The sequence below is a fragment of the Mobula birostris genome, chromosome 4 (genome assembly GCF_030028105.1).
Source record: "Mobula birostris isolate sMobBir1 chromosome 4, sMobBir1.hap1, whole genome shotgun sequence".
Lineage (NCBI taxonomy): Eukaryota > Metazoa > Chordata > Chondrichthyes > Myliobatiformes > Myliobatidae > Mobula > Mobula birostris.
The window spans coordinates 138,425,737-138,450,765 of record NC_092373.1 but is presented as its reverse complement, the minus strand read 5'-3'; positions in this window follow the sequence as shown (position 1 = coordinate 138,450,765).

Below are 25,029 nucleotides of genomic sequence, written 5' to 3'. Positions count from 1 at the left end.
TGATCATGGGGAGAAAGTACCGTATGTGTGATGTGGATAGGAAAGTAACTTTTTACAGACAGTACCTAATAAAGAGGGCAATGAAATTCCATGGAGTGATTTAAATGATCCATGTGGAAACAGAGATAGGGATAGATTCACTGTACAATTTATAGATGATGGACAGTGACAGATAAAAAGTCAATTCTGTAATGACCTTATGCAAAGATTACCAGTATCAGGACAACCAGTGCTACTGGTCCCACAGCTTCAGTGACCCTCATTCAATCCTGACCTCTGATGCTGTCTGTGCCCAGTTTGCACATTCGCCTTGTGACCACATAGGTTCCCCGACGCCCACCCCAGGAGTTCTGATCTTATCTCATGTGACAAAGACATTCAGGGTGGTAGGATAACTGATCACTGCAAACTGGTGTATGGGTGAGCGGTAGAATCTGGGAACAAGTTGATGGAATGTGAGGGGAGCAAGGGGAATAATGTGGGATTAGTGATAGGAGACAAAAGAGATTTAACAGATGCTGGAAATCCACAGTAACGTGTACAAAATGCTGGAGGAGCTCAGCAGGTCAGGCAGCATCTAATGAAATTGATAAACAGTCGACATATCGGGTTGAGACCTTTCATCAGGGATGAGGTCTCTGTCATGGTCTGGTCCGTGAAGTCCATGTTCTAGCTCACAGTCTGGTCCATGGACTCCGGACTCCGGGTCTTCTGGCTGTCCCTTGTTTCAGTTGGGCTTAATCATAGACACCTGATGCTCATCTTGGGGCTGGGAATATAAGCGGCCCTGGGTTCGAGCATCAGTGCTGGTTTGTCTTGTCAATATGCCCTTGGAACAACCTGCCGGTGGAAGGCTAGAGCAGCCATTCATGATCTCTAGGCCTGGTTGGAGGATCACTGCTTCATGGAGCCTTGTTGTCTCTAGTCGGAGCAGTCATTGTGGTATGGATTCGGCCGTTTCTGGGGCCAGCTGAGTGGCCGTCTGCCACTCCAAGCTGGATATGGATTCGGCTCTTTCCGCAGCCAGCCAAGGTTGCTGGCCGCCCCAAAACTCAGAGACACCCTGGATTGAGCTCCCTTCCTGGCCTTGCCTCTGTGGGGTAAGTCAGGCCATCCTTGCCGTTACCCTACAGTGGGATCTGTCCCTTCCCGTCCTCACCTCCGTTGGGTAAGTCAGGCTGTCTTTGCCATTACCCTACAGTGGGATCTGTCCCTTCCCGTCCTTGCCTCCATTGGGTAAGCCAGGCCATCTTTGCTGTTACCCTGAGGCAGGACTATTCTCTTCCCTTCCCCATCTGAATCCCTGACAGTTTCCTTGGCAGTTTACCTCGGCAGTCATCCCGGCCTGGTGTCCAAGGAAGCGGCCCGGCCCTGCGTTCTAAGAAGGAGTACCTTGTCCTGCCCAGGAAAGCCTCGAAGAACACAAACCTCGCCTAGTCCTGTAGCCAAGCCTCGAAGAATCCGAGCCATGTCCAGTCCTGTAGCCACGTCATGTCCTCGCCTAGTTTCGGGGTCTGAGCCCGAGTCAAGACCCAGGTTCTGGGTCCTTGTCCAGTCTCTGGCTCAGAGACCAAACCCAGGCTCCTAGTTCCCAGTTCCTTGTCCTGGTCCCGCTTTCCCAGCCAAAGTCCTAGCCCAAGTCTGTGTTCCTTTCCCAGCTCCTAGTCTGTGTCCAGTCCTGTCCCTATCTCTAGTCCAGTCCAGTTCCCGGTACTTCAGTGTCTGTGTCTTGCATTTGGGTTTGTCATCAACGTCCACCTTATGACAGACTCATCACTCCCATAGATGCTGCCTGGCCTGCTGAGTTCCTACAGCATTTAATGCGTGTTAGTGAAGCAGTGTATGAATGAATGTCTTTTGGCAGTGGGACTCCATGTGAAAAAGGACCTGTTACCTGTTGCATGACTCTATAGTTCAATCTCAATGGGACTGCTGTTCATTCACTATAAAGAACACAATAAAGCTGGTTGACAGGGATTCTCTGAAATTTGTGAAGCAAAACAATCTAGAGTTGAGATGTTGGCTTTATCACCATGGACCATATCACATCTAGTGCAATAATGCAGTTCAACTGATGGAACTGATAAACGTAAACCATGACAGGTTCATGAGATTGTTTCAACTTGAGTGTTTCAGCTATGCAGCTAACAGATGCCGATATAGATCTTTTCATGGAATAAGAAACAAGAAGGGAAAGACCACTTCATCTTAAATGAGAGTCAGCTACAGGTTGCTCTCAAGAAAAGCTTAAAACTGAGATGGAGAAGCAAAGGCTGGGAAGGTAGGCCCCAGACACGCCAACACTTTGGGTATCCAGCCTGGTCTGTGTTGTGAAATAAAGTGGAATGTTCAACCCTCACCTAAACACAAGATATCTTAATGGATCTCAGAAGAGATATCCCTACCCTAACAGGATGAGAAAAGATCTTATGCTGAATCTGAGCAGGGTAAATGTTTTCATTGCTCCAAATTAAAGAATGGGATATGATGTAATGCTTAATGAGGAGAGAATGTGTTCTCCTCACTCAATGGATAACATCGGAGAAGAATATATACAGCATGGAGAGAAGACTGGATGTTTCATTTGACACCTCTGTGCAGTTATGACTAGAGTAAATGGGGAAGGGAAAACATCATCAAACCATGACCTGGAGCTGAGGTCAGAGAGAGCTGAATGAGAGTTGAGTTTCAAAATAAAGGGACTCTCTTTCATGGGTCACTTAATAATCAGACATGGTTTGAAGTCTGATACTACTAAAGTGAATTCAGTAAAAGACAATGCTGAGCCTAAGGAATGTTACAGGAGGTTTTCCAATATCTGATCAAGTCCCTGACCCACCTCAGTGAAATGTTTGCGTCACTCAGGAGGATGGCCAAGAAATGTACGGAATGGTCTTCACTGGGTACTCATGAGCAAATGGGCAAACAAATCAAGGAAAAGCTAACACCAGACCCTATAATGCAATGCACAGCCCTTTCTCCTCCAGATCACAGCCAAACTTCAAACAGTATCCTTATCCCAGGATCAAAATGTCCAGTACAAGAGGGCTTGTGTTTAGCGTGAGGGAGATAAGTTCGAAGGAGTTGTGCTGGGCAAGTTTTTTTCTACACTGAGAGTGGCAGGTGCTTGACTACACTACCGAGGCAATTGTGGAGGTACTGTAAATATGAATGATGGATTTAAGAGGGTCTTAAATAGGCACATGAAGTGCAGAGAATTGAGGGATATAAACATTGTGTAGACAGAAGAGACTAGGATAGTTATGCATTGAACTACTAGCTTAATTAGATTGGCACAACATCCGGTTCCTGAGCTGTACTGTTCTAGGTTCTATACATTGATGAAAAGAAAAATCTGACACTTTAGGCAGACAACTCATAAAAGGACCTCAATGCAACAACCTTACAGGTACAGTACTGTGCTAAAGTGTTAGGCATATACACTGTATAGCAACCCATATCAGAACCAGGTTTATCATCACTCACATATGTCATGAAATTTGATGTTTTGCAGCTGCAGCAGTACAGTGCAATACATAAAATTACTACAATACTGTGCAAGACTCTGGCACCCGAGTTATATAGGTGCCTAAGACTTTTGCACAGAACTGTAATGACTTTATGTATTGCACTATACCGTGCTGCAACTACTGAATTGGACGGCCACTATACCACAGATCATATTAGGTCTCAGCACAAGAGAGCACTTCACGTCAGCAGAACAGGTGCCAATTCAGGCAGATAACCAAAGAGGACTTGCTTCGAAGCATCAGATATGGGGATAATCAGAAGGTGTTTCACTAACCCTGCAGACTGAGAACATTACAGTTAATTAACTTGCCCCAGGAGAATTGTAGCCAGTTGAAACCAGATCTGTCAACAAAAGTATCTGGTAGATTTTGAGTCAAAGTGCACAGTGACTAGGGAGTTACTTTGAATGTCTTTTTTATTCCTTTCTGGATTTCATTTTTATGAAATGATGTAACTTTCGTGGCTTATTTTCTTTATCTGTGCAGTCCTTTTGACTTGAGAGCAACAGCTTGTGAAGTAAATACTGACAGCATTGTCTGTATAGTAGATGGGAACCCTGATAAAATTGCGCTCTCTTTCGAAGTTCATAGTTCAAAGTATGCATACACTCAGTGGCCACTTTATTAGGAACACCTGCTTGCTAATGCAAATATCTAATCAGCCTATCATATGGCAGCAACTCTCAATGCATAAAAGCATTCAGACATGGTCAAGAGGTTCATTTGTTGTTCAGACCAAACATTAGGATAAGGAAGAAATATGATCTAAGTGACTTTGACCATAGAATGATTGTTGGTGCCAGACAGGGTGGTTTGAGTATCTCAAAAATGTTGATCTCCTTGGATTTTCACACACAACATTCTCTGAAGTTTACGGAAAATGGTGCAAAAACAACAAATCAGTAAGCAGCAGTTCTGTGGGTGAGAGAAAGCAGAGGAGAATTGCCAGACTGATTTGAGTTGACAGGGAGGTGATAGTAACTCAAATGGCCATGTGTTACAACAATGGTGTGCAGCGGAAGAGCATCCCTGAAAGCACAACACATCGAACCTTGAAGTGGATGGGCTACAACAGCACAAAATCACAAACATACACTCAGTGACCACTTTACTAGGTCACCTAATAAAGTGCACACCGAGTATACAGGACATCATCATATATTATCCTGAGATTCATTTTCTTGCGGGTATTCACAGTAGAGCAAAGAAATATAATAGAACCAATGAAAAACTACACACAAACACTGTCAAGTGACTAATGTGCAAAAGAAGACAAATAGTCATAGTCATAGTCATAGTCATACTTTATTGATCCCTGGGGAAATTGGTTTTCATTACAGTTGCCCATAAGTAATAAATAGTAATAAAACCATAAATAATTAAATAGTAATATGTAAATTATGCCAGTAAATTATGAAATAAGTCCAGGACCAGCCTATCGGCACAGGGTGTCTGACCCTCCAAGGGAGGAGTTGTAAAGTTTGATGGCCACAGGCAGGAATGACTTCCTATGACGTTCTGTGTTGCATCTCGGTGGAATGAGTCTCTGGCTGAATGTACTCCTGTGCCCACCCAGTACATTATGTAGTGGATGGGAGACATTGACCAAGATGGCATGCAACTTAGACAGCATCCTCTTTTCAGACACCACTGTGAGAGAGTCCAGTTCCATCCCCACAACATCACTGGCCTTACGAATGAGTTTGTTGATTCTGTTGGTGTCTGCTACCCTCAGCCTGCTGCCCCAGCACACAACAGCAAATATGATAGTACTGGCCACCACAGACTCGTAGAACATCCTCAGCATCGTCCGGCAGATGTTAAAGGACCTCAGTCTCCTCAAACTGCAAATATGAAAAAATTAACCAACAAATAGATAGATAGATAGATAGATAATACTGAGAAAATGAGTTGTAGAGTCTTTAAAGTGAGTCCATCGATTGCGTTCAGTGTTGAAGTGAGTGAAGTTGCCCATACTGGTTCAGAAGACTGATGGTTGAAGAATGATGATTCTCTTCTCTCTTTCTCCTTTTCCCTCTCTCTCTCTCTCTCTCTCTCTCTCTCTCTCTCTCTCTCTCTCTCTCTCTCTCTCCACACGTTCCTTTCTTTGATGAAGCAATGTCTTTGTTTAATTCACCGTATCCACAGGGCTTTCAAGAGTGTTACTGATACAAAACACTATTTCCATTTCCACTTTGTAATGTGCTTTTGAGATGTTGAAATGTAAATCATCAAACGTTTCTGAGCATGCCTTGCTTATGTCTTATGTTTTCAGGGAATAACAGTAAGCCATCCTAATAGTGATAGTCATCACACTCTGCATGCATTTAAGCAGAGGAATTTAGTTTCACTCCTGATCCATCAACCTAACTTAGATTTTGAGCTGTTTTTTTTTCTTAGTATTTTATCTCCATGCTCATTAAATCCACCTGGACTCATATCAGTATTGGCAGGTGGGTAGGCAGGCCTGGAATTTGTTTCAAGACCTCCACCAGTCCATTTGTGGCAACAGAAACTTCACTTCATTGAAGCATTCTTAATGCAGTTCATATACATCACAGAGAAGAAAACCGGACTCTGTGAAATGGCAGGAGAATTAGGTTAGTCAATTGAAGATTGATTAAAAAAAGGAAAGTTCAGTGACATTTAAAAAATAACGTTAATCCAAAAACATTGTGCATGATGAAATAATTTCAATTTGTTTGCACTAATTTAATTTCCAAAAGCAATGGCTTTTATAAAAAGAACATTGGCTACAAGAAGGGTCAGAGCCGTCTCTATTTCCTGAGGAGACTAAAGTCCTTTAACATCTGTCGGACGATGCTGAGGATGTTCTACGAGTGCTATCATGTTTGCTGTAGTGTGCTGGGGCAGCAGGCTGAGGGTAGCAGACACCAACAGAATCAACAAACTCCTTCGTAAGGCCAGTGATGTTGTGGGGATAGAACTGGACTCTCTGACCGTGGTGTCTGAAAAGAAGATGCTGTCCAAGTTGCATGCCATCTTGGACAATGTCTCCCAGCCACTACTTAATGTATTGGTTGGGCACAGGAGTACATTCAGCCAGAGACTCATTCCACCGAGATGCAACACTGAGTGTCATAGGATGTCATTCCTGCCTGTGGCCATCAAACTTTACAACTCCTCCCTTGGAGGGTCAGACACCCAGAGCCAATAGGCTGGTCCTGGACTTATTTCCTGGCATAATTTACATATTACTATTTAATTATTTATGATTTTGTATTGCTATATTTATACTCTATTCTTGGTTGGTGCAACTGTAATGAAAACCAATTTCCCTCGGGATCAATAAAGTATGACTATGACTATGACTGTAAATAAACCACAAGAAACAAACTTGATCAATTGTTCACATACCTGAACTTCCAATAGTGATTATGAATAGCAAACAAAAAGCCAGAATATTTCAGAAGCTGTTGAATTCGAATTATGTGTCTGCCTTTATAAGGGTGATATGACAAGGGATGGACAACAAACGTCAGTCAAACACCTAATTCCTGGAGGCCATTGTGAAAGTAGATGACAGAGACATTTTGTGCTTCCACTTGACACCTGATAAAATGGACATGCAGTCGCATGAGGCATCTGAGAGAATGTTTTCCTACCTGCTAATTCAGGAGACACTTTCTAGGGATAATGACAATGAACAAGCTTTCTCCTATGCACCTGTCTGCAGAACATGGAAGCAAATGTTATGGAAGGCAACCTATTCTAGAGAGTCCAGTATGGGAATGCCACACATTAATGCAAGCACTTTGTATGTGACTATAATACACGCCCGCAGAACTGACTGTCAAACTATGACATTTTAAGCTTAAGGAAAAAGTTCTCAGAGAAATCCACACTTCTTTGTTGCATTTCATCTGTATCAATATCTCAAAAGAAACATTTTCAATATAAAAATTGAAAATCTCAACGTATTTTCAACATCCCCATGCATAACATAGAACCATAGAAACTACAGCACAGAAACATGCCTTTTGGCCCTTCTTGGCTTTGCCGAACCATTTCTGCCTAGTCCCACTGACCTGCACATGGACCATATCCCTACATACACCTCCCATCCATGTATCTGTCCAATTTATTCTTAAATGTTAAAAAAGAACCTGCATTTACCAACTCATCTGGCAGCTCATTCCATACTCCCCCCCGAATGTTCCCTTTAAACTTTTCCCCCCTCACCCCAAACCCATGTCCTCTGGTTTTTTTCTCCCCTTGCCTCAGTAGAAAAAGCCTGCTTGCATTCACTCTATCTATACCCATCATAATTTTATATACCTCTATCAAATCTCCCCTCATTCTTCTACGCTCCAGGGAATAAAGTCCCAACCTATTCAATCTTTCTCTGTAACTGAGTTTCTCAAGTCCCGGCAACATCCTTGTAAACCTTCTCTGCACTCTTTCAACCTTATTTATATCCTTCCTGTAATTTGGTGACCAAAACTGAACACAATACTCCAGATTCGGCCTCACCAATGCCTTATACAACCTCATCATAACATTCCAGCTCTTATACTGAATACTTTGATTAATAAAGGCCAATGTACCAAAAGCTCTCTTTACGACCCTATCTACCTGTGACGCCACTTTTAGGGAATTTTGTATCTGTATTCCCAGATCTCTCTGTTCCATTGCACTCCTCAGTGCCTTACCATTAGCCCTGTATGTTCTACATTGGTTTGTCCTTCCAACGTGCAATACCTCACACTTGTCAGTATTAAACTCCATCTGCCATTTTTTAGCCCATTTTTCCAGCTGGTCCAAGACCCTCTGCAGGCTCTGAAAACCTTCCTCACTGTCTAATACACCTCCAATCTTTGTATCATCAGCAAACTTGCTGATCCAATTTACCACATTATCATCCAGATCATTGATATAGATGACAAATAACAATGGACCCAGCACTGATTCCTGTGGCACACCACTAGTCACAGGCCTCCACTCAGAGAAGCAATTCTCTACCACCACTCTCTGGCTTCTTCCATTGAGCCAATGTCTGATCCAATTTACCACCTCTCCATGTATACCTAGGGACTGAATTTTCCTAACTAACCTCCCATGCGGGACCTTGTCAAAGGCCTTACTGAAGTCCATGTAGACAATATCCACTGCCTTCCCTTCATCCACCTTCCTGGTAACCTCCTTGAAAAACTCCAATAGATTGGTCAAACATGACCTACCACGCACAAAGCCATGTTGACTCTCCCTAATAAGTCCCAGTCTATCCAAATGCTTGTAGATTCTGTCTCCTAGTATTCCCTCCAATAACTTACCTACTATCGACGTTAAACTTACTGTCCTATAATTTCCCGGATTACTTTTCGATCCTTTTTTAAACAACGGAACAACATGAGCCACTCTCCAATCCTCCGGCACCTCACCTGTAGACAGCGACATTTTAAATATTTCACCCAGGGCCCCTGCAATTTCAACACTAGTCTCCTTCAAGGTCTGAGGGAACACCCTGTCAGGTCCCGGGGATTTATCCACTTTAATTTTCCTCAAGACAGCAAGCACCTCCTCCTTTTCAATCTGTACAGTTTCCATGATCTCACTACTTGTTTCCCTTAATTCCATAGACTTCATGCTAGTTTCCTTAGTAAACACAGACGCAAAAAACCTATTTAAGATCTCCCCCATTTCCTTTGGTTCCGCACATCTGAAGTTATATTTAAAAACTGGTTCTATGCTGGCTATAGTTTGATATATAAGTTGTACATACAGTACGTTTGCCAATTTACATTTGTTCCAGTAGTTTCTTGCATCTCAAGGCTTCTTTCCCTTTGGTAGAGGAAGTTAACTAAATGATTAGATTAAAGATATGATTGCTCAGCCAGAAAATGGGAAATATTCTGCTGGTGATAGAAAGGCAATTTCCTTAATGAATGTTATCTTTCAGTGTTTACCAGGGAGAGGGACTTTGATGGAAGTGAAGTCAGCATAAAGCAGGCTAATGTGCTGGTGTATGTCAAGCTTAAGACACAGTGTTGGAGCTTCTGAAATACATCAGGATAGAAGAGTACCTGGGGCTGGACGGGATATACCCCAGGTTACTACAGAAGCAAGGGAAGAGATTTCTAGGTGTTCCATGCTGCTGCATTGTTCAAGAGAAGTATTAGGGACAATCTGGGGAATTATTGTCCAGCGAGTCTTATGTCAGTGCTAGGCAAACTAATGGAGAGGATTCTTAGGTACAAATCTTATGAGCATTTGGAAAAACGTTGTCTTATTGAGGGTAGTCAGCATAGCTTTGTGAGGGGCAGGTGGTGCATCACAAGCCTGATGGTGTTTTTCGAGGAGCTGACTAAGCAAATTGATGAAGATATAGCAATGGATGTGGTGTATATATAAGGCATTTGACAACAAGCCCCATGATAGACAGAAAGTCGTGAGGAATAGGGTCCATGGAAACTTGGCTGTTTGAATTCGGAACTGGCTTGCACACAAAAGGCAGAGGTTGAAAGTTTAAAGCTCAAAGTAAATTTATTATCAAGGTACATATATGTCACGATATACAACACTGGGATTTATTTTCTTGCGGGCATACTCAATAAAGCCAACAACCACAATAGAATCGAAGAAAGACTGCACCAACTGAGCAGACAACCAATATGCAAATGACAGCAAACTATGAAAATACAAAAAGAAAGAAATAATAGTAATAATAATTAATAAGCAATAAATATCAAAAACATGAGATGAAGAGTCCTTGAAAGTGACTTTATAGATTATGGGAACATTTCAGTGATAGTGAAGTGAAGTTGATTGAAGTTATCCCTTTTGGTTCAAGAGCCTGATGGTTGAGGAGTAATAATTGTTCTTGAACCTAGTGGTGTGAGTCCTGAGGTTACTGTACCTGTTTCCTGATTGAAGCAGCAAGAAGAGATCATGACGTAGTTGGTGGGGATTGCTGATAGTGGATTCTGCTTTCCTGCAACAACACTCTGTGTAGATATGCTCAGTGGTAGGGAGGTCTTTACCTGTGATGCGGTCTAAGTGGGAAGGGTTAGTGAAAGATGGAATATATTCTGACTGGAGGCCGGTGACTGCTGGTGTTTTGCAGAGCTCTTTTCTGTGACCCCAACTCTTTATGAATTTTATAAATAACTTGGAAGGGTGGGTTAGCAAGTTTGCAGATGACACAAAGGTTGGTAGTGTTGTGGATAGTGTAGAAGTTTACAAAGGGATATAGACAGGATACAGAGTTGGATGGAGAAATGGCAGATGGAGTTTAATCTAGAGAAATGTGAAGTGGTACACTTTGAAAGGTCAAAATGAAGGCAGAAGACAGAGTTAACAGCAGGAAATAGTAGTGTGTAGAAACTAAGTGATCTTGCAGTCCAGGGCCGTAGATCCTTCAAAGTTGCAGCGCATGTTGATTGAGTGGTTAAGACAAGGGCTTTGATTGTGTTCTGACAAAAGCTTTTGCTTTGGATAAAGAAGGATGAAAGGCAACTTGAAGAAAGTATATAAGATTATGAGAGGCATAAGTAAAGTGGACAGCCAGTGTCTTTTTCCCAAGGTAGTAGTGGCCAATACCAGAGGACATCCATTTAAGGTGAATGGAGGAAAGTTTAGAGATGATGGCGGTAGTATATTTTTGCAGAGAGTGGTATGTGCCTGGAACACACTACCAGGAGTGGTGGTAGAGACTGATACATGAGGGACACTTAACAGATGTTTAGCTAGATACATGGATGTAAGAAAAATGGACGGTTATGAGCTGTCTAAGAGGGACGGGTTAGATTTATCTTGGAGTATGATTATATAGATTGACCCACGCTGTTCTGTACCGTGCTGTGTTGTATAACAGATCAACGACACTTGCGTAGATTGCTTGAGTAGCCTTCCTGGTGAAACTCTGTTATCAAATGAGCACTCCTCCAATAACTTCTATGAATTATCATACTTGGTTAGCGATGAGTGTTTACAATCTTATCTCGGATGATGACAGACTTTTTTCTGATCATTCTTAGAGTTAAAGAGTCATAGATTACTACAGCATAGAAAACATCCCTTCATCCCATCTAGTCAGTGCCAAGCTATTATTCTGCCAAGTCCCATTGACCTGCACATGGACCATAGCCCAACATACCCCTCCCAAGCTTATCTTAAATGTTGAAATCGAACCTGCATCCACCACTTCCACTGGCTCCTTGTTCCACACTCTCACCACCCTCTGAGTGAAGAAGATCCCCTTCATGTTCACCCTAAATATTTTATCTTTCACTCTTAATCTATGGCCTCTAGTTCTAGTCTCATCCAACCGCAGTGGTAAAAGCCTGCTTGTATTTACCTTACCGTTACACCTCATAATTTTATGCCTCTTTCAAATCTCCCCTCATTTTCCTGCACTCGAGGGAATAAACCTATTCCTAAACCTAAGCTGTTCAATCTTTCCCTATAACTTAGGTCCTCAAGTGCTGGTAACATCCTTGTAAATTCTCCCTGCACTCTTTTGATCTTTTTCATATCAGAATTACACACAACACTCCAAATTAAGCCACATCAACATCTTACACAACTTCAATATCCCAACTGCTGTGCTCAATAATTTTATTCATGAAGGTCAATGTATCAAAAGTTCTCTTTACAACCCAATAAAACCACTTTCAAGGAACTTCGGATCGCTCTGTTCTATCACACTCCTCAGTGCCCTACTGCTCACCATATACAAACGTTGTAAGACCTATCTTGATTTATCCTCCGAAAGCACAACACCACATAATTATCTTCATTAAATTCCATCTGCCATTTTTCAGCCCATGCTTCCAGCTAGTCCAGGAACTGCCACAAGTTCTGATCGCCTTCCTCACTCTACATTATGCCCCTAATCTTGGTGTCATCCTCGAACTTGATGATCCAGTTGACTATATTATCATCTATATAATTGATACAGATGACAAAAAATAACAGACCCAGCGCAGACCCCTGACACACACCACTAGTAACAGGCCTCAGAGAGGCAACCATCTTCTACTACTCGGGCTTCTCCCACAAAGCCAACGTCTATACCAATTTACTACCTCATCTGGAATGCCAAGCAACTGAACCTTCTTGACCTCCCATGTGGGACCTTGTCAAAGACTTTGCTAAGGTCCATATAGACAACATCCACTGCCTTGCCTTCATCAGCTTTCCTTGTAACTTCCTCATAAAACACTTTAAAATTGGCTGGACATGACCTAGCATGTACATAGACATGTTGACTATCTCTGATCAGACCCTGTCTATCCAGATAGTTTTATATATCCAGTCCCTTAGAATACCTTCCAGTAACTTATCCACTAGTGATGTCAGGCTCACCTGCCTGAAATTTCCCAATTTATTCTTAGAGCCTTTCTTCAACAATAGAACAACATTAGCTATCCTCCAATCCTCCTGTATCTCACCCATTGCTAAGAAGATTTTAAATATCTCTGCTAGTCCCCCTGTAATTTCTGCACTAGCTTCTCAGGAGTTCCATGGAAACACCTTGTCAGGCCCTGGGGATTTATCCACCCTAGTTTGCCACAAGCTAATACCTCCTCCTCTGTAATCTGTGTGTGATTGTTGACCTCACTGCAGTTTTGTCTCACTTCTCTAGACTCTCGTGTCTGTCTTCCAAGTAAATAAAGGTGCCAAAGAAAAAAATCCATCAACGATCTTCCCCACCTTTATCTGTAAGTCCTTTGTAATTTTCTGAAATCACAAGGAGCTCCTGGAAATGTACACATCAATTTGAAATCGCGAATAAAACTCAAATGAAATAATGTATGTAATTTTAAAACAAAAGCTGGATGTCTCAAAAAGAAATGGGAAAAGCCTCAAAACTAATACCTCATGCTCCAAAAGCAAAGAAATAGGGCTGTCAAAGAAATCAACTTGCCAGATATACCTGTGTAAGACTGGTTTGAAGAAACAATATTGTGGGGTGAGCTTGAATATCACTTGAAAAAAAAGGCACCAGTAAGAAGGGGTGACATTTACCTCACCCATTTTACCTGCCTCAGAAGTTGCACAATTTTTTTTTCTATTACCTCACGATCATGATTTCTGTAAACATATTGTCACTGGCTTATCAGATAGTATCTCCTATCAATCTTTTGAGCAACTTATCAGGATGATAGCTCAGGAGAAACAGCGATGGCAGCACTCGAGCAAAGAGAGGTAGCTGCAAACTCTCCTGTTCTTGGTTGATCGTTAGTTCTCTGGTTACTGCTGCTGTCTCACAGCTCCAGTGATCCAGGTTCAATCTTGATTTCAGATATTTCCTGTGTGGAATTTGCATATTCTCTCCATGACCAGTGAATTTGTTTTCCCACACATCCCAAATGCGTTGATCGGTTAATTGGCTACAGAAAATTACCTTTTGGTTTATGTTAATGGAAAAAGTATTCGATGATTACTTAATGTGCATATATGGGTGAGAATAATTTGCAGAGATACGAGGAAGTAAGAGGGGAAGGGGTTCAATGGGATTCCTGACCTGGGAACTAGCATGGACACCATGCGCCAAATGACCACTTTCTAAATTTTTATATGCATGCAGTTAATGATGCCTATTAGAAAGGCATTTGTGTCCATTTGTACAGGCTAGGTCATTGCAAGGACAAGAGGTCAGCATTTACAATTCACATTCATACACAAAGAAAGCATGTTTGACTTTTATTTGTAACTAGTGGTTTATTGTGAACATGGATCAACTTGTTCCATGAATAATGAATCAGCAACTTCAAGAGAGATGGAGGCAAGATAAGGAAAGGGAAGAAAAACAATAACAATAGCTATGAATTTCCAAGCCATATGAAAAAGTATGCTAAGCAAAATAACACATTACTAGATATATTTCCATCTGTGAGCCGTGGACTGACTGCCACTTTGAAGCAAAGAGTTTATCCCACCAGAAAATTACTCAGCACTTCACTATGAGGAATGTTGCTTTCAAAGTAGGTAGGTTGCATTTTCTGAAACAAGATGAACATATGAATGTAGGGTAAACTCTCAGGCCTGTACAGGCCAGACCACCTGCCTGAAACCTCAGCTGACTTCACCCCTTAAGTCTGAGGAGATGGAGGAAACTCTCAGCCTCACCAAATCCCTGCAGGAATACCATGACTTAGCCTTCGCCTTTGGTAAAAGCAAAGTCAGCACCCATTGCCTCACAGACCACACATCTGAGCAATTGACCTCCTCCTGGACACCACTCTTTCCCGAGGTAATCTGTTCTCCCCTTCTCCCCCTAAGACTCAAGTCATGAATGACTATATCACTGAAATGCTACAGTACAGTTTCATTTGACCATTCCAGTCCCCTGCTGGTGCAGGACTCTTTTTCGTTAAAAAGGAAGATAGAGGTCTTCGTCCCTGCATCGACTATGATGGACTTGCCAATATCCATCATTAAGAACCACTTCTTCTCCTCTTCATGGATAGCACATTCAAAGCAATCCACAGTGCCCAGATCTTCACCAAACTGCATCTACGGAATGCATGCAACCTTATCTACATCCACCAGGGGGGATGAGTGGAAGATGGCATTTATAACACCCTCTGGCCATTACGAATACCTGGTGATGCCTTTCAGAGCTTCCAACAGCCCAGTCATTTCCTAAGCCTTCATCAATGAGATCCTCAAAGACATGCTACACAGGTATGCATTCGTTAACCTCGACGAAATCCTTACCCTCTCCAAGGATCCCCAAGAACACGGCCATCATGACTGTTCAGTCAGTCAGCATCTCCTTGAAAACCAACGTTACTGCAAGTTAGGGAAATGTTAGTTCCACACCCCAGTCATTTCCTTCCTAGGTTACGTCCCTTTACCCCAAGACTTAACTATGGACCTAGACAAAGAGTGTGCCATCGTTGAATGGACCCAACCGCATTCCCTCAAACAGCAACAGTGCTTCTTGGGTTTCTCCAACTTTTACTGCCACTTCATCAGGAACTACAGCAAAATCAGCACTTCTCTCACCTCCCTCACCAAATCACCTGCCTCACAGATAACCTGACCTGCTGCTGCAAGCCACGCTTTGTGGATCTCAAGATCCACCACAACCGTTCCCATTCTCTGCCATCCATTCCCAGTGGGGACCAGAGAGGAAGACACATCTTTCCATTTTCTTCTCGTGCAAGTTCATCCCTACACAGCACCATTATGGAGTAGGAGACAAGGAGCTACTCATCATTAAATAGACCTTGAAGGAATGGAGAAAATTGGTTGATGGGAAACACCAATCCCTTCGTGATCTGGACTGACCACCAGAACCTCATATCCATACAACATACCCATCAACTCAGCCCATGTCAGGCTTGCTGGGCCCTATTCTTTGAGCAATTCAACTTCACCATCTCCTACCGACCTGGCTCCAAGAACACCAAGGCGAATGCCCTGTCAAGATAATGTGACCCAGATGAAACGGAGATTGATCCTTAGCTTATTATTCCATTCTGCCAGCTCCTCATCCTGATCATATGAGACCACAAGAACATGAGAAATAGGAGGAGGTCATCTGACCCGTTGAGCCTGACCCTGAGAAACAAACCGCCAGGCGCGATATCATGATCCAGCTCTGGACAACTGCATGTATGTACCAGCGGTCGTGTGCTCGGAAGCACTCCGGTGAGGCCATTCCTCATCCCTCTCTCGCTATGATGGACCCCTGGTACTAGGCGAATCTTTCTCTCCCTCTTTTTCTCTTGTTGGTGGGAGAGAGTTTGTTGACGACTCTCAATTCAGAGAACTCGACAAAAGCAACGCGGCAGACTTTAACATCATAATGAATGAGTTGTATTGTTTTTGTTGGCCTCCACACTCACTGTGTGACAAATTTCTGCTCCTTTATTAGAGAGAGAGAGAGAGCCTGTAGCAAGTTGAATCATCGGGTGAAGGATTAATTTTTGTTGTTCTGCAGATCATGGTCTCTTTTGGAGGCTTTGCTATTGCTTGCTTGGCGGGTGGTGGGTGCTGATACTTTTTGCTGAAATGAGTGGGAGGGGGAGGGTTGATGCTTTGCTGCTGCTTGTGTGTGGGAGGGGGAGAAGGGGACTTTGGAGTTCCAACATTTTTACTGTCACTCATTCTTTGGTTTTCTTGGATGTCTGCAAAGAGCAAGAATTTCAGGATGTAAACTATATACATTCCCTGGTACTAAATGGAACCATCTGACGATTGATTTTCTGCAATGCTGATTCTGGTGGGCCACCATGATCACAGGTGTACATCAGTTCATTGCTGCCTGCCCTCAACGTACCCAGTGAGTTTATCCTCTACCTATCAACTGCAGACCAACAGTCAGACAGGAAGTACCAAACAGCAAGCGGGAAAGTTTCTGCAAAGTTTCACTGCCTCTAACCCTTTCACATGGATGAAGTATCTGCACTGGGCTGAGCTGTTCCTCAATTTATACATCTTCTCTGCCATGGGTATATCACCCTTTGAAGTGCTTCATGGCGACCAGCCCCTGTTCGTCCTCACAGATGAGCCAACAGTAGATGTCCCATCCACCAGGATCCCGATTCGCCTTTGATGGAATGCTTGGGAGAGGGGGCGAAGGGCCATCCTAGTTGCCGACTGCCAGACTAACTGTCATCAGCACCTAGCCAAACTACTCTGGCCTGGGGACTGTCTGACTGTCCACATGAGGCCTGCCCCCTGTGCGCCAACTCCTGCAAGCTCTCGCCCCAGTTGATTGGTCCCTTTAAAATTACCCATCACGTCAATCCAGCTGCTTACTGTCTCCAGCTGCCATTGTCTCTTGGGATCTCATCTACCTTCCACGTGTCCTGTCAAGCCCATTGTCCATGGGCCACCAAACCTATTCGAGCCTGTACCTCTGGAACCAAGGTTGGTGGAAGGTTGTCCAGTGTACGGTACATGGCTTGCCAGTTGATATATTGGCATCATTGTGGACAGAGTTTGCAGTACCTGGTCGGCAAGGTCTGGACGAGAGGTCTTGGGTGCCATCCAGTTTCATTATGAATCCATCATTCATCAAGGAGTTCCACCGGACCCATCCAGATCACACTTGGTAGTTGGACCCCAGCCGTAAGGGGATGTGTCTTGTCAAGCCTGCACAGGCAGGCTCCTCCCAGTCTCTACCCAGCTAACAGGAGTCACCTTCCACGCATTTCCAAATCATCACCTGCAACCTATTTAATCCCAGTTCTCATCCACAATCCTTGTTCACTCATATGAACCAGCCAGTCTCAACTAGTTGTTCCTAGCCCTATCGTTACCTTGCTGCCTTATCATGTTAAGTATCTGTTCTCTCTTATTTTGTGGCCCCTCGTGGCTAGTCATTTTACAGTTTATTTCTAAAATACCATCTACTGATAAATCATCTCTGCTGCTCTGCATTTGTGTCAAGCCTTCTCTATATTTCCTAACCTTCCACTGTGCAAACACGTCTGTATTAGTCTCAATGCACAAACAAGAGTAAACTTTGTTCATGTGCATGTTTCTGTTCAGTTTTGATGAATCAGTGCTACGTTACTTCAGTAAAGTTGTGTAGGCATTACAGATCAATATCACTGATAAAGTGCAACAGCAGAAGATTATGCTTACCAGGGGTTGAGACCTAGAGGTATCCTGAAGTTCATGTGTAGCATATTGATTTAAATGGACTATATTTGCTGATGAATCAAACTAATGTGGGCAGTCCTCCAATGTCCATTTATAAAACTCTTTCTACTTCAAACACAAAATCACTATGTAAGGGTAGAGTGGTAACTCGGTTTCCTTTTGAATGGTCTCTGCTCTGTGTTACTAAGAGCCAAATAGCTGTTCAATCAGCTTGTCCTCCTCCACATACCTACCCATGAGTTCACCTCATATTTCAGTAATCCATTAAAAGCTATATAAATCTTATCAGCTGGCCTTCTGATACATGTCAAAGGAAATCCATAACTTTACTGCTGTTATGTAAATCACTGAGTTGTTATCTCTATAGGCTCATTTTATGTTACTGTTTTCCTTCCAGGGTTGACTTAACACTGGCTGCAGTGCAAACTATTTACTTCAGGTCATTTGTCTAGGGGTGAAAAACGCATCACTGGAGTCTCCAACTGAGGTCCTCATCTTAAATTGACACCAGTTTTGACAAAGTAGGTGTAAGCTGAGAACAGAATTAGAGTCCACTTTCCATTTTCTCTTGTTACGCAAAACAGTCAAGGTCATTCAGGGGATGGTCTGAAGGCACCCACTGTTGTTCATTCTGAGTGCCAGCAACCAGATTCTAGGACTTGTCCCTTACCTAATCATTGAGCAGATACATTTTGTAAAAATTAAGTCTCAAGTTTCCATCCACAACCCATCACTTCTACGTTCATCGAGCTATGTTTGGTGGAGGTTCAGTAATATCTCGAGTTTAAAATTCCACTGCATATACAGTATTCAGATCTCCCCATGACTGAGCAACGCTGTACCCCATGGCCTATAAGTATTGTCCAGATTTTAAAACACCGATGGAATAGGGTGTCCAGCTTTCTGCACTCTATAAAAATCTTCGAAAAAAGCAAAATTTCCACCTGCCTACTGCAAGAAAAATGTTTGACTTTAGACAGTATTCCTAAGCCTTGAGTTCCTTTTTCTCGACATAGAAAATAGCATTTGTTGCTATGCCAGATGAAACATAAAATATAATTTTCCAAATCCATCATTGCCCCAACTATGGAGGTTGGGCCATTTGATTAGTTCTCTAGCTGTCAAATTGATATTCAATGTCGCCGTCAATAGTCCTGAGGAGACATGGAATTGTGCATAACAGGAGAAGGGTTTCAAAAGAAGCAAACAGGGACAGCTGGGTCATACTGTATGCTGCAGTTCCCAAAGAGACATTAGATTGTGCGTAAATAGGAATTTATTTAGTTATTTATTGAGATACAGCATGGAATAGGCTCTCCTGGTGCTTTGAGCTGCACTGCCTAGCAATCTCCCAATTTAATCCTAGTCTAATCACGGGACAATTTACAATGACCAATTAACCTACTAACCGGTACACCTTTGGACTGTGGGAAAAAACCAGAGCACCTGGAGAAAACCCATGTAGTCATGGGGAGAATATATAAACTTCTTGGACAGTGGTGGGAAATGAATCAGGATCACTATGGTACTGAGCCACCATACTTACTGCTTTACTTGGCAAAGGCCAGTTAAAAGAAATTAGGTTTCACCAGAGCGGCCATTATGGGAGCAGCCATTGTCTGACTGGGCCAGTGTTAGAGTGGGGAACTGAGGCTTTGGCAAGGAGGGGTAAAGGCTGGAGGTCCTTTTTGTTTAATTGTCTTTCTTCCTTTCTCCTTGCTCAGTTAGAGTAGTGGGAATTCCAGACAACAGAGGAATGCTCCTCTTGTGAGATGTGGGAAGGCAGGGAGACCTCCAGTGTCTCTGGTGACTACACCTGCAAGAAGGCATTCAACTGCAGCTTATTACAGACTGTTAATAAATTGGAACAGGAGCTGGATGAACTCCAGATAATTCGGGACTCTGAGGAGTTGATTGACAGGACATGCAGGGAGGTACAGTCGTTAAATTCAAGGTGCGAAGACAGGTAACTGGGTAACAATTAGGAGGGGGAAGGAAGATAAGCAGCCAGTTCAGAGTACCTCTGTGGCCTCAATAATGTGTCTACCGCTTTGATACTGTTGGGGAGTGAGGAAGACCTGGTAGAGGAAAGCCATAAAAATCAAGTATCTGGCACTGAGTCAGGCTCTGTAGTTCATAAGGGAATGGGAGAGAAGAAGGAAGCTGTAGTGGTGGCAGATTCAGTAGTTAGTGAATCAGACAGGACTTGTTCTATGGACAAGTCAAGATTCCCGTATGATATGTTGTCTCCCAAGTGCCAGGATGAGGGAGTTCTCGGATCAAGTCCATAGCATTCTTCAGTGGGAGGGTGAACAGCCGGAGGTCGTGGTCCAAAGACATGGGGGGGGGGGGGGAAGAATGATGAGGTCCCATAAAGTGAGTTCAGAGAGTTAGGTGCTAAGTTAAAGGACAGGACTTCCAGATTGTCATCTCAGGATTGCTACCTATGCCATGTGCTAGTGAGGTCAGAAATAGGAAGATTCTACAGTTTAACATGTGGCGAAGGAGATGGTACAGGATGGAGGTCTTCAGATGTTTGGATCATAGGGCTCTCTTCCAGTGAAGGTGGGACCTGTACAGATGGGATGGTTTGCACCTGAACTGGAGATGGACTAACATCTTTGCAGGAAGGTTTTGCTGGTGCTGCATGGGGTGAGCTTAAACTAGAGTTGGAGGGGATGGGGACTAGAGCAGATAGTGGAGCAGTTGTGAGGAAAACTATTGTTAAGCCTATAAAGAAAGTCAGGAATCAAAAGGTTCAGTATAGTGGGACCAGTGTTTTGAGTTGTGTATATTTCAGTGCAAGGAGTATTGTAGGAAGGCAGATGAGCTTCGGACATTGATCAACATATGAAAGTATGACATTGAGCCATTAGTGAGATTTGGTTGCAGGAGGGGCAGGACTGACAGCTCAGTTTACGAAGGTTCCATTGTTATAGAAGTGATGGAGCGGGAGGGATTAAAGGGGGAGGGGTGGCATTACTAGTCAGGGAAAATGTCACGGACAGGATAGGCTAGAGAGCTTGTTTACTGAGGCTATGGGTGGAACTAAGGAATAAGAAAGGGATGACCATATTAACGGGAAAATATTATGGTCCACCCAATGATCAGTAGGATTTATAGGAGCAAGTTTGTCGAAAGATCATGGACTGCTGCAAGAAACATAAGGTTGAGATAATAGGTGACTGAAACATATTCCCATATTATAAAAGGGCTAGAAGGGAAAGAGTTGGTCAAATGTGTTCAGGAATGTTTCTTTAATCACTACATAGAGGTCCTAGCTAGAAGGAGTGTGATATTAGATCTCCATTTAAAGAATGAAACAGGACAAGTGACTGAAGTTTGTGTAGGGGAACACTTCACATCTGGTGATGATAATGCCATTAATTTCAGGATAATTATAGAGAAGGATAGGTATGACCCTTGGGTTGAGATTCTAATTTTGAACAGTGGCCAATCAGAGATTAATAAAATAAAGTAGGGTGAAGCAAAGTGGCCTTTGTTGGGTTAGAGAATGTTAGAGTGGGGATTTGAGGCATTAGCTCTGTGAGGCTTCAGTGAGGAGAAGCTTGAGTGAAAGAAGGTGAAAAACTGTAGGTAGATTTTTTTCAGTTTATTTATAGCTTCCTTCTTTATAATTGTGCAATTGGAGTAGTACAAATGTCAGGAAGGATGTGGGAAAGCAGGGAGACCTCCAGTGTCCCTAGCAACCTCACCTACAAGAAGTGCATCCAGCTGCAGCTTCCAACACTCCATGTTAAGGAGTTGGAAGTGGAACTGGATTGTCTCCAGATCAGCCGGGAGGCTGAGGGATGATAGACAGGACATATAGAGAGGTAGTTACACTCAAGGTGCAGGACACCGGAAAGTGGGTGACAGTCAAGAGGGTGAATGGGGGTTATACAGTGAGTGCAGAGTACTCCTGTGGCCATCCCCCTCATCAACAGGTATACCACTTTGCATAATGTTGAGGGGGAATGCCCTAGCAGAGGAAAATTACAACAGTCAGATCTCTGGCACTGTGTGGCTCTGTGGCTTAGGAGAAAAGTGGAGAGAAAAGGTGAGCTGTGCTGATAGGCGATTCATGAGTTAAGGGAACAGAAAGTGAGGGGCTGTTGATGAAAACAAGATTCCCGGATGGTATGTTGTCTCCCGGGCACCAGTGAACAAGACATCTCAGATCCTGCCCTCAGTATTCTTAGGGAAGAGGGATGAGGTTCTGCAAAGGAAATTCAGAGAATTAGGTGCCAAGTTAAAGGGATGGCCTCCACAGTTGTGATCTCAGGATTGCTACCCATGCCATGTGCTAATGAGGCCAGAAACAGGAAGATTATACAGATTAACATGTAGTTAAGGAGTTGGTGTAGGAGGAAGGCCTTTAGATTTTTGGATCATTGGGGTCTCTTCCAGGGAAGGTGGGACCAAAACTGGAGGGGGTCTAATACTCTAGAGGAAAGCTTTGCCAATACGTGCAGTGGGGGAGGGGAGGGTTAAATTGGAGTTGCAGGGGATTGGAACCAGTGCCAGAACAGATAGTGGAGTAGTTGTGAAGACAGATGTTGTTGAGACTTCAGACAAAGGCAGAGATCAAAAGGTTTAGCATGGTGGAACTAATGTTCTGAGCTGCGTATATTTCAAAGCAAAGAGTATTGTTGGAAAGGCAGATGAGCTCAGAATATGGATCAATACATAGAATTATGATATTGAAGCCATTAATGAGATTTGGTTGCAGGAGAGACAAGTCTGGCAGCTCTATATTCCAGGGTTCTGTAATTTTAGACGTGATAGAGTGGGAGGGATTAAAGGGGGAGTGGTGATTTACTAGTCAGGGAATATGTCCCAGCAGTGCTCAGTCAGGACAAATCGGAAAATTCATCTAGTGAGGCTTTATGGATAGAAATGAGGAATAAGAAAGATATGACCATGTTAATGGGACTATATTATAGACTACACAACAGTCAGTGGGACTTAGGGGAACAAGTTTGTATGGGGATCGCAGACTGTTGCAAGAAACATAAGGATATTATAGAACATAAAGCATAGAAATCTACAGCACATTACAGGCCCTTAAGCAAAAAATGTGCCGACCATGTAACCTACTTTAGAGACTGACTAGAATTTCATAAGGAGGATATAGTAAGAGATCTTAATCTTCCACACATTGAAAGAATCTCCCATACTATAAAAGGACTAGATGGGATAGAGTTTGTCAAATGTGTTCAGGAAACTTCCCTTAATCAGTGCATAGAAGTCCCAATGACAGAGTGTGCAATACTTGGCATCCTTTTCGGGAATGAGTCATGGCAGGTGATAAGGAGGCCTTCAAAAGTGAAATTCTGAGAGCGCAAAGCTTGTATCTACCTGTCAGAATAAAAGGCAAGGATAACAGGTTAAGTGCACTTGTCCTTTTCTCCTTGGAGCGACGGAGGATAAGAGGTGACCTGATAGAGGTGTATAAGATGATGAGAGGCATTGATCATGTGGATAGCCAGAGGATTTTTCTCATGGCTGAAATGGCTAACACGAGGGGGCATAGTTCTAAGGTGCTAGAAGGTAGGTACCGAGGGGATGTCAGAGGTAAATTTTTCACACAGGGAGTGGCAGGTGCGTGGCAACGGTGGTGGAAGCGGATACAATAGTGTCTTTTAAGATCCTTTTCGATAGGTACATGGAACTTAGAACAAGTAGAGAACTATGTGTTAGGGTAATTCTAGGTAGTCTGTAGAGTAGGTTAATGGTCGGCACAACATTGCGGGCCGAAGGGCCTGTAATGTGCTGTAGATTTCTATGTTCTATGTTCTGTAACAGGTTTAGGGAACCTTGGTTTTCAAGAGAGCTACTAAAGCCCAAGTTGAGAAGATAAAAGGAGATGCATAGCAGGTATAAAAGGTAAGAATGAATGAGGTACTTAAGGAGTATAAGAAATGCAAGAGAACACTTAAAAAATAATTCATCAGGGCTAAAAGAAGGTATGAGGTTGCTCTAGCAAACAAGCCAAGTGAGAACCTTAAGGGATTTGACAGATACGTTAAGAGCAAAAGGATTGCAAGGGACAAAATTGGTCTGCTGGAAGATCAGAATGGTAATCTATGTGTGAAGCCAAAAGTGATAGCAGAGATCTTAAATGGATTTTTGCATTTGTATTTACTCAGGAAACAGACACGGAGTCTGTGAGGCAAAATGGCACCAACATCACGGACCTTATACAAATTACAGAGAAAGGGGTGTTGCTCTCTTGAGGCAAATTAGGGTGGATAAATCCCCAGAGTTCGACAAGATGTTCCCTCACACCCTACAGGAGACAATAATTGCAGGGGCTCTAGCAGAGGTATAGAAATCATCCTCAAGGGCAGGTGAGGTACTGGAGGATTGGAGGATAGCTAATGTTGTTCTGCTGTTTAAGGAGAGCTCTAAGAATAAACCGGGAAATGATAGGCCAATAAGCCTGTTATTAGTAGTGGGAAAGTTATTGGAAAGTATTCTAAGGGACCGGATATATAAGTATTTGGATAGATGGAGCTGATTAAGGTAGTCAACGTGGCTTTATGCGTGGTTGGTCATCTCTAATTAATTTTATAGAGTTTTTCGAGGAAGTTTCCAGGAAACTGGATGAAGGCAAGATGGTGGATGTTGTCTATATGGACTTTAGCAAGGTATTTGACAACGTCGCACAGGGAGGTTGGTCAAGAAGATTCAGTCACTCAGCATGCAAAATGAGGTAGTAAATTGGATTAGATATTGGCTTTGTGGGATAAACTAGACAGTGGTAGTAGACGGTTGCCTCTCTGACTGGAGGCCTGTGACTAATGTTGTGCTGCAGGGATCAGTGCTGGTTCCATTATTGTTTGTCATGTATTAATAATGATCTGGATGATAATGTGGTTAAATAGATCAGCAAGTTTGTGAATGAGAC